This window comes from Pogona vitticeps, chromosome 3 (assembly GCF_051106095.1).
Source record: "Pogona vitticeps strain Pit_001003342236 chromosome 3, PviZW2.1, whole genome shotgun sequence".
Taxonomy (NCBI): domain Eukaryota; kingdom Metazoa; phylum Chordata; class Lepidosauria; order Squamata; family Agamidae; genus Pogona; species Pogona vitticeps.
Window position 1 is genome coordinate 233,789,529 of NC_135785.1, and position 10,509 is coordinate 233,800,037.

The following is a 10,509-nucleotide window of genomic DNA, read 5'->3' on the forward strand; positions in this document are numbered from 1 at the left end:
TGCTGGAACCAGTTGTATTGGCTCTTGCCTTTCCATTGGACCATCTCAGCAATGTGGAGAGGGGGGAATCTGCTGCTTGGGTAACAGCCTATCCTCCAGATTACTTTATCCAGGCTTCATGCTCTGGAAGGACACTCCTCGATACAGAGCACGTTACCATAGTCTCTCGAGACTGAAGGATGCCTATGATGGTAGTATCTATTAATCTACTTGCATTTTTACATGCTTTTAAACTGCTAGGTTGGCAGGAGCTGGGACAAGCGAGGGGAGCTCACTCCGTCACATGGATTCAAAGTTATGTATCTACTACTGTGCTACTTCAAACCAGTATAGCAACTAAGTAGTCTGCTATTTAGAACTTGGAAGTTTTAGTTACAAGTAAAACATTTCTTAAAATTAACTTCATTCACTAAGGTGTAACCATGTTATATTGTATCTGTAACTTAACAAGAGAAAACATCACTCTTTTTCTTGTACAACATTCTTTTTACGTTTCCTTTTCCTCTTATGATGATGTGGCCACAGTGAATGGTGAGGGAGAGAGACAGAGGAAGTTGTGCTGCCCATGAATCTCCTATGATCTCAAGCCTGCCGCTGCACAAGTTGCAGGCCATTCCTGTTTTCAGTGGGACAGTGAACTATGCCACTCTCCCAGGCCTATCACCATTTTCTAGTGCTTCAATTTATGGCTCCTGCTATTCTGCCTCACCTTACCTCACATCTTCCACAGATTTCCTTCTATATCCAGGAAAGAGAAAGGGGAGGCAAGGAGAGTTTCCCTCTTAGTAGGCCAGTGTTTCTCTTTGCTAGCACAAAGAACCACTGTTATTATCCACCACCACCCCTGTTCATAACACTGTTGCCATTTGCTTCAAGCTCCAGGCAATCAATATGAGCATATTCTGAGCAAACATATTTCCTCTTTCCCCTCCCCCCTTCCTTTTCTTTTCGGGTGAGAGGTAATGTTAATGGCCATAGGAAATGGTAGGATAAGTGCACAAATCCTGGGCAACAACCTTTCTATCACACCACCTTGAATATCTTTGAAAGGAAAAAAGCATGTCATCTGTCTCCACCTTCAGCCCTGCAGTGAGAAGGCCATTTGGCATAACAGACGATCAGGTTTTCAATAATGTGTTGAAAAACAGCTTCTGCTATCCAGTTCTTCTCATACTGCAGAGCAAGTAAACACTTGATGGGAAGCTGAAGGTGAAAAGCACCTTTCTATGCAATGCAATGCATCTGCAAGTACTGGAGGTTGCTCTGGCTTGAAAACACTGAGGTAAATAACTTTTGGAAAAAGAATGACATATTCTGTGAATGTGAAGATTATCCTCAAAAAGTGAAAGGAGACTATAGTTTCAGACACACCTATAATGCACTACCCTCCTGCCCCATTCATGGAGTACACACATATCATCATCACAGGCATCCTTCAGTCTCGAGAGACTATGGTATCATGCTCTGAATGGAGGAGTGTCCTCTCCAGAGCATGAAGCCTGGGTAAAGTAATATGGAGGATAGGCTGTTACCCAAGCAGCAGATCCCCCCTCTCCACATCGCTGAAATGGTCCAATGGAAAGGCAAGAGCCAATACGACTGGTTCCAGCAACGTTGCAGGAGTTGGCAGAATGACATGAACTGCCTTCGGGACTCCAGCTCCAGATTTTGCCTCTAGGTTAATTCCTGAAGCCTTTTCCATGAATGGATATAGCCACAAGGCAGTGGAGGTTTGAAATCAGAGTTTTCCTTCTCCTAGATGGGCTGCCTTCCCTGGCTGACGAGCCCCACCTACCCGGACACACATATAGAACACTTACATGTTGAAGAAGGAGGAGTGGCTAGTCCCATTCCCAATGTCATATGCCCGTAATACCGCCATCCCTCAATGTCCATTTATTAAATCTGAACATCTCATATGTAGGTATTCCTTTTCATATATCAATACTCAGCCTGTAGATGTCAAACATGGTACTAAGTCAATCACATATAATCAGGGATGATAGCAGTAGTGTCTCTCTATTATTTGTATGTTCTTGACTGTGTGAATACTTGAACTTTCTTCTTATCATTCCTGAAAGAAACTGTCAAATCTGAAATGCAGGCTAGTTCATATGTATTTATTTATATTGTTTTTATGGCATAACTTTCAATAACAAATTTGTGTTACCAAGTCCAACAAGTTTTGATAAAATTAAAACAGAGTAATAGGGTTGTTGTTTTTTTTAAAGAAACATACACAAAACTGTATGCCTACAGCAAAATCAATACAATTCAAAATAAAGATTGTGCAACTGTTTGGACAAAGTTACTCACGTCAATACCATGCTCATCATCACTAAAGAAGTGTCAGGGTCCATTCCACCATTCATAGGCTGAATGGACCCAAGGTGGCCTACTGGGTAATTCTAGCCTTCATCCAGACAAAGAAATGAGATTTCAAAGTGTCATACAGTCAATATTCAGGTCATTTTTTACTAGAAAAGAGAGTGATAGTAAATTAAGTATTTTTATGTTTTTGGGAATTCACAGACTTGACACTTGAAGGTGGTTCTTTCACAGGTTATTTGACCATTTGAATATTAAAAGGAACTCTTTTACCTGTAAAATTGTTTCAGTTAGGACTTTGCTAAGTATCAGAAAAGCTTTGGAAGATCAGGTTGATGGAGATTCCTAACTAAATCTTCAGATTCATTCCATCCATTCTGGGGGACATTCAACTTTCTGATGTGTGCAGTACTGGAAACTGCATGTGTCAAGGTGCCCAGGTCATTATCATTTAGAAGGGGCTGGAATTGTCACAGACACTGCTGGGACTGGGCAGTGACAGCAGGCATTGGGAAAAAGCAGCCAAAGCAGCCAACTGGAAATCCAGCAACCATTGCAGGTGCAGCCATACCGACAAAGGAGATGGTCACTCCATTTAGATTGGATAATCACCAACTCTCATGTCACTCTGGCCCCCCAACAATAGCTCCCAGGTCACTGAAACCTCCATGTAAGAAGGAAAATGAGATGCTTCTGTCTTATGGTGAATCATAATATTGACCCCTCATTGTTCAGTGCTGTCTACATTGACTATCAGCGGCTTTTTAGACAGATCTTTCCCAGCCCAATCTGGAGATGCCAGGAATTGAATCTGGCACCTTCTTCTTGCAAAAAACTGTGAGCTACAACTCTTTTGAGAAAAGTCCCATTGCATAGAGCAGCTATTCAATACTAGTTTCCAAGTGCTTTCTGATAGGTATGGAAAGAACTACTCTCCTATGTCATCTCCAAATCAAACCTACCCCTTTTGCTTGGGAGAAGAAGCAGAGTCCTATATTTGAGAGTTCCACTGTCTGCTCCTGAGTACCTTTCTCCCAGTTTTAATTTCCAGTCTCTTCTTCTTGTCCTTATAACTAATTATTCATTTTCTCTCTTTCTGCTACCTTAACATTGCAATTACTGTATCTTTGATGTCTTTTGTCGGGCCACCAAAGCAATACGGATCCTGCTACAAGGTGCTGAAGCAGAAGAACAAAGACCCTAAGTTAGAGATGGGCAAAGGATGAGTCTCCATATGTTGCTAGACTGCAACTCCTGTTGTGCCTCACTATTGGCTATGCTGACTGATGGGAGCTGCAGTCTAACACACATCTATCTGAAAGGGTGTACTTTCCTCAGCCCCTCTAAGCCTACTAGCTATATGCATTCCGGTCAGCAGCCCAACCATTAATTTTTCAAATAACTACATCTAACTGTCCTCAGGTGATGAATGTTAGGCACAAATTCTCATGCTGGACCTGGCCACTCTCTCGTATTTCCCTTCTCTAGCTCCATTGGTTTCCTGCATTGGCAGTTTATTATCTCCTGCAGGGACCCTGCTGCAAACATTGAGGCTTGCCCATTACAGTTTGGAACTCTGCATGATGAAGATTCTAAACATTATCAGCACTGCATAATTTCAGTCACATATGTTTGCTGTCTAATGTGTAGGAGGCAATAAGGTTATCCAGAGGGATATGGGGTCAAGTAAGGTAAAGGTTTCCCTTGACATTTAGTCCAGTCGTGTCCAACTATAGGGAACAGTGCTCATCCCCGTTTCCAAGCCATACAGCCAGCGTTTGTCCGAAGAAGTTTCTGTGGTCATGTGGCCAGTGTGATTACACATGGAACACTGTTACCTTCCCACCGAGGTGGTACCTATTTATCTACTCACATTTTTACATGCTTTCAAACTGCTAAGTTGGCAGGAGCTGGGACAAACGATGGGAGCTCACTCCGTCGTGTGGATTTGATCTTACGGCTGCTGGTTTTCTCACCTTGCAGCACAGAGGCTTCTGTGGTTTAACCCGCAGCGCCACCACATCCCTTACAGGGTCAAGTAGCATACCTCAGATTTTCCCTCATCAGTCCAACTGCATATGGCTCTGACTGACTGCATTTTTCTGGCAGAAGAAAATAGAGTTTCCATTCCTGCAACACTAGGGAGTGTGTAGCCCTCACATTCAGAGACTGAAAGTAAGACATAACTTTTGGGATTAATGGCAGAACAATAATTTTCTTCTCTTCTTTCTGGGGGTGTAACAAGTGAAAGCATCATTAATTTGTGTGTGTGGTGTCTGCATGCATATGTGCACATGCATGCAAATTACAAAAACTCTTGTTACCAGGGAGGGGACTTGAGTCATGGGATTCGCTTTAAAATCAGACTTAAGTTGCACTGGCAACTCAACTTGGACTTGATTGTTTTTTTTTTTCAATGATTCTGACTCGATCCATAACTTGGAACCTACCTAACCCTACCTTTTTCCAGGCCGGGGGGGGGGGGAGAGATTATTTTTAATAGAGTCTTGGACTTGGGACTTGGGACTTGGGACTTGGAACTTGGTTCCAAAGATTCAGACTCAGACTTGGGACTTGATAGCAAAGACTTGGACCTGGGATTCGGTACCAAAGATTTGCCAATGTCCCTGCTTATTACTCCTAAAACATTGTGTTGGGGTGGTCATTTGGAGTTATTTCAGGCCTTATTTGACTTTACATGCATTTTAAAGTAACCAAAAGAAACACACTAATGACATGTTCTTCAAATAAGTAACACGTAATGGAAACAAGCAACCTTATTTAAAGTAACAATGAACTAATTAACACATGTCCTCAAAAATGATAATAATAAACTGCTGAAGTTTTAAACAGTAGGAGTAACTTCTTTGACAGACATTTAGAAGTGACTCCTATGATAGCTGGCTATAAATGGAAGCAAGAATTAAGTCTTGTGGTAAAGTGCATAATCTGTAGCCCTTCCAACACAGTTTTTAACAATTGCTCAGTCTCTCCCTGCTAACTAAACCTGGGTCAGGTAATGCATGATTCTGATGCACCTGTGCATTTTCAGTTTTGGGTTTGTTTTCAAGCATTCTCTTCTATTTTTACACAATTATACTCTTTTCTTGAATTGCCGTTGATTTTTCCAAGATGATATTAAGTCTCTGTGTAGAAGCACTCGGGCATGTACAAGCAAACGAGTAAACTTGTGAGTGAGTATGGGATGGTGAGTGCTTATGTGAAAATCAGCATGTGCCAGTGTGAATTCGTGGTTCTTTTGGCAAAAAGGTCATTGGCGGCATGCTGTTCCTTTGAGGCTTAAAGGACAAAGGGAATTATTTGCAACCCTATCTCTTCAAGCAACCTCAAGACAGCCTTATTTTTTTTTCTGTGTGAGGTCCACAATTAAAAATCAGAGTTATGTTTGAAGGAGGTTTCGTATATATGGCAAATGCATTATTTTCTGGGTGCCTGAGGATCTGGAGATTGGCCTTACATGTGGGCTTAGTTCCCCTGTTCTTTCACAGTTGATGGCTGAACCCCTCTGGAATTCATAGCTAGTATAGTCAGATATACAAATACCTCACAAATGAGAAAATTCTTTTTCTTTCTTTCTTTCTTTTTCAACAGAGTATAGCTGGCTATACAGTTAAACTTCAGTATGCGTCCTCTCACTGCCTGCTGTTTCACGATACGTTTCACCAATATCAGAAGAGACAGGGGGAGCCATTATCACCAGCTGGAGGTTTTTTTTAACAAAACTATGTGGAATGTCTCATGTGCTGAGTAGTTTGCAGTCTTTTGTATACTTCTTGAGAGACTGTGGTCATAAAACGCACATGATCTACGAGGTAGCCACATGCCCGTTGCATTTTATAGATAGATAACTAAAGCAACAATCCAGCTGCTGGTGATTTAAGCCCATGGCAAAACAGATTGTGGAATTCCAGGTCTCTCAAGTGCAATGCTCTATGCACACACTGGCTCTCAGAACAGATGTTCAGCCTTTTCAAAGCTCATGCAGGACTCTCATCGCTTTACTGCATCAAGCCAATCTAAATATCTGTGTGGCCAAACATCTCAGCAGCTCCTCATGGCTTCTTTGATATGCCAGAACTATTAGTTTTGTTTTGTTTTGTTTTTTTGGTCCTTTGCACTGTGTTTAACAGGGTAGGTGGGGCTCGTCAGCCAGGGAAGGCAGCCCATCTAGGAGAAGGAAAACTCTGATTTCAAACCTCCACTGCCTTCTGGCTATATCCATTCATGGAAAAGGCTTCAGGAGTTAACCTAGAGGCAAAATCCGGAGCTGGAATCCCGAAGGCAGTTCGTGTCATTCTGGCAACTCCTGCGATGTCGCTGCAACCACTTGTATTGGCTCTTACCTTTCCATTGGACCATTTCAGCGACGTGGAGAGGGGGGATTTGCTACTTGGGTAACAGCCTATCCTCCATATTATTCTACCCAGGCTTTGTGCTCTGGGGAGGACACTCATACAGAGCATGTTATCATGGTCTTTCGAGACTGAAGGATGCCTAAGAAGAACTGTGTTTAATAATACTTACTGAAACTGACTGTGCAGTATCCTTTCCATTTTCTTTGCAACCTTGCAACGAACAGGCACAGAGAAAAGAATGAAGGCTGTAGATGCCCAATTGTTAGTAGAGCTCTGTGCATTTCGTCAGCCCATGCTGCAGTTAGCCTGCGCCAACAATGGTTAAACCCTACAATACTTTGGCACACAGTTTCTCATCCCTATGTTTCTTCTACTCTTGTGCATGCCTTCTTTTTCACTACTGTTGCACTTGTTTTCTGCAAACCAAATGTCATGTAGCTTTGCTTTTATTTTGATTTCATTAAGTAGTTATTTTAACATAAGAATCTGTTTCATTCTGATTTAATGTTAAAGTTTACTAGTATCCTGCTCAATATTTACATGCAGAGCTTGCCACGGCAGTCAGAGAATGTGCTGGTTGTGCATCTGTTTGCATGCAAACAGCATCTCTGTTAGATCACTGTGACAGCTTCTGAAGCTGGGAGCTCTGTGTGCTTGTCAGTATTGAACAGGATACTGACCACTATGTTTTTAGTTGTCTATTTTTAGTCATGTTGGCCTTGGGTCTCAGTATTGGGAGAAAGGCATAAAAACGATCCCCCACCACCACTACCACCACTACTCTGAACTTGAATAAAGGGCGCAAAGATCAGTGCTGAGCTGCCCTATTTCCTTGTGATGATATTCTGCCCTGATTAATGTCCGTGTCTGTGTCAGTATTCAGGAGCTTCTGATTCTCTATGGGAAAAAATCTATTAATGTGAAGGGGAAAATGCAAATAGTAAGACCAGGTGAAATTCAAAATAGGACAGAAGGATAGCAGCAGCAGTCTACAGCTAGCAGTTCTGGTCTATATTTTATTTCCCTTTCTTTTCCAGCCAACAGGAGAAATCCCTAGCTTCCTGGAACAGTCACTGAGGAAGTGAGTAAATTAAAAGGTCAATGGACATAGTCCTCTGATCCCTTCTTAAAAAGGCAATGCAGGAATTTATTTATTTAAAATATTTCTACGCTGCCTTTCTTCCCTAAAGGACCCAGTGTTGCTTACATCACTAAAACAGTATTTAAAAGGCTAAAACAGTAAGAATACAAATATTTTAAAAAGGAATTGCACAGTAGGCATCCATCAGTCTTGAGAGACTATGGTAAAGTGCTCTGACGAGCCTCATGGCACAGTGATTAAACTGCTGTACTCCAGCCAAAACTGTGCTCATGACCTGGGGTTCAATCCCAGGTGAAGGCTCAAGGTTGACTCAACCTTCTATCCTTCCGAGGTCGGTAAAATGAGTACCCAGCTCGCTGGGGGGGGGGGGCAATGTGTAGCCTGCATAATTAACTTGTAAACCACCCAGAGAGTGCTTGAAGCACTATGGGGCGGTATATAACCAGCACACTTTGCTTTGCTTTTGAATAGAGGTCTTGGAACAGTGTCTAGTGTGGCTGATAAGGCCAATTTGAGAGTGACAGTCCCTTCCACAGTGAAGCCAAATACAATCTGTTCCCTGTCCAGCTCCCTGATTTTGCTGGTTTCGGGACTGCCTCTTTGCCTCGGCCTGCTGGACAAGGGTCTCTTCAAACTGGGAATTAAAAAATAATTAAACAAGTGCTATATTAAAAGAGATTGTAATGGGATACAATCTCAAAAATGATAGAATGATGTCAATACGAATCCAAGGCAGACCATTCAACATCACAATAATCCAAGTTTATGCACCAACCAGCATTGCTGAGGAGACTGAAATTGAACAATTCTATGAAGATTTACAACACCTTCTAGAACTGACACCAAAGAAAGATGTTCTTCTCATTCTAGGGGACTGGAATGCTAAAGTAGGGAGCCAAGAGATAAAAGGAACAACAGGGAAGTTTGGCCTTGGAGTTCAGAACGAAGCAGGACAAAGGCTAATAGAGTTTTGTCAAGAGAATAAGCTGGTCATCACAAACACTCTTTTCCAACAACACAAGAGGCGACTCTATACATGGAAATCACCAGATGGGCAATATCGAAATCAGATTGATTATATTCTCTGCAGCCAAAGATGGAGAAGCTCTATACAGTCAGCAAAAACAAGACCTGGAGCTGACTGCGGTTCTGATCATCAGCTTCTCATAGCAAAATTCAAGCTTAGACTGAAGAGATTAGGAAAAACCACTGGGCCACTCAGGTATAATCTAAACCAAATCCCTTATGAATACACAGTGGAAGTAAAGAACAGATTTAAGGAACTAGATTTGATGGACAGAGTGCCTGAAGAACCTTGGATAGAGGCTCGTAACATTATCCAGGAGGCAGCAACGAAAACCATCCCAAAGAAAAGGAAATGCAAGAAAGCAAAGTGGCTGTCCAACGAGGCCTTAGAAATAGCAGCGAGGAGAAGGGAAGCAAAATGCAAGGGAGATAGGGAAAGTTACAGAAACTTGAATTCAGACTTCCAAAGAATAGCAAGGAGAGACAAGAGGGCCTTCTTAAATGAACAATGCAAAGAAATAGAGGAAGATAACAGAAAAGGAAAGACCAGAGATCTGTTCAGGAAAATTGGACATATTAGAGGAACATTTTGCGCAAAGATGAACATGATAAAAGACAAAAATGGGAGGGACCTAACAGAAGCAGAAGACGTCAAGAAGAGGTGGCAAGAATACACAGAGGAATTATATCAGAAAGATTTGGATATCCCGGACAACCCAGACAATGTAGTTGCTGACCTTGAGCCAGACATCCTGGAGAGTGAAGTCAAGTGGGCCTTAGAAAGCCTGGCTAACAACAAGGCCAGTGGAAGTGATGGCATTCCAGTTGAACTATTTAAAATCTTGAAAGATGATGCTGTTAAGGTGCTACATTCAATATGCCAGCAAGTTTGGAAAACTCAACAGTGGCCAGAGGATTGGAAAAGATCAGTCTACATCCCAATCCCAAAGAAAGGCAGTGCCAAAGAATGCTCCAACTACCGTACAATTGCACTCATTTCGCACGCTAGCAAGGTTATGCTCAAAATCCTACAAGGTAGGCTTCAGCAGTATGTGGACCGAGAACTCCCAGAAGTACAAGCTGGATTCCGAAGAGGCAGAGGAACTCGAGACCAAATTGCTAACTTGCGCTGGATTATGGAGAAAGCCAGAGAGTTCCAGAAAAATATCTACTTCTGCTTCATTGACTATGCGAAAGCCTTTGACTGTGTGGACCACAGCAAACTATGGCAAGTTCTTAAAGAAATGGGAGTGCCTGACCACTTTATCTGTCTCCTGAGAAACCTATATGTGGGACAAGAAGCAACAGTTAGAACTGGTCATGGAACAACTGAGTGGTTCAAAATTGGGAAAGGAGTACGGCAAGGCTGTATATTGTCCCCCAGCTTATTTAACTTATATGCAGAATACATCATGCGGAAGGCTGGACTGGAAGAAACCCAAGCCGGAATTAAGATTGCCGGAAGAAATATCAACAACCTCCGATATGCAGATGATACCACTCTGATGGCAGAAAGTGAGGAGGAATTAAAGAACCTTGTAATGAGAGTGAAAGAGGAGAGTGCAAAAAACGGTCTGAAACTCAACATCAAAAAAACTAAGATCATGGCCACTGGTCCCATCACCTCCTGGGAAATAGAAGGGGAAGATATGGAGGCAGTGTCAAATTTTATCTTCC

At 42.2% G+C, this 10,509-nt stretch overlaps 1 protein-coding gene across 3 annotated transcripts in view; it reads right to left on the reverse strand.

Annotated features, from left to right (window-relative positions):
• Positions 1–10,509, reverse strand: part of LSAMP (limbic system associated membrane protein) — a 1,273,416-nt gene that overhangs the window by 726,190 nt on the left and 536,717 nt on the right. The window lies entirely within an intron of this gene.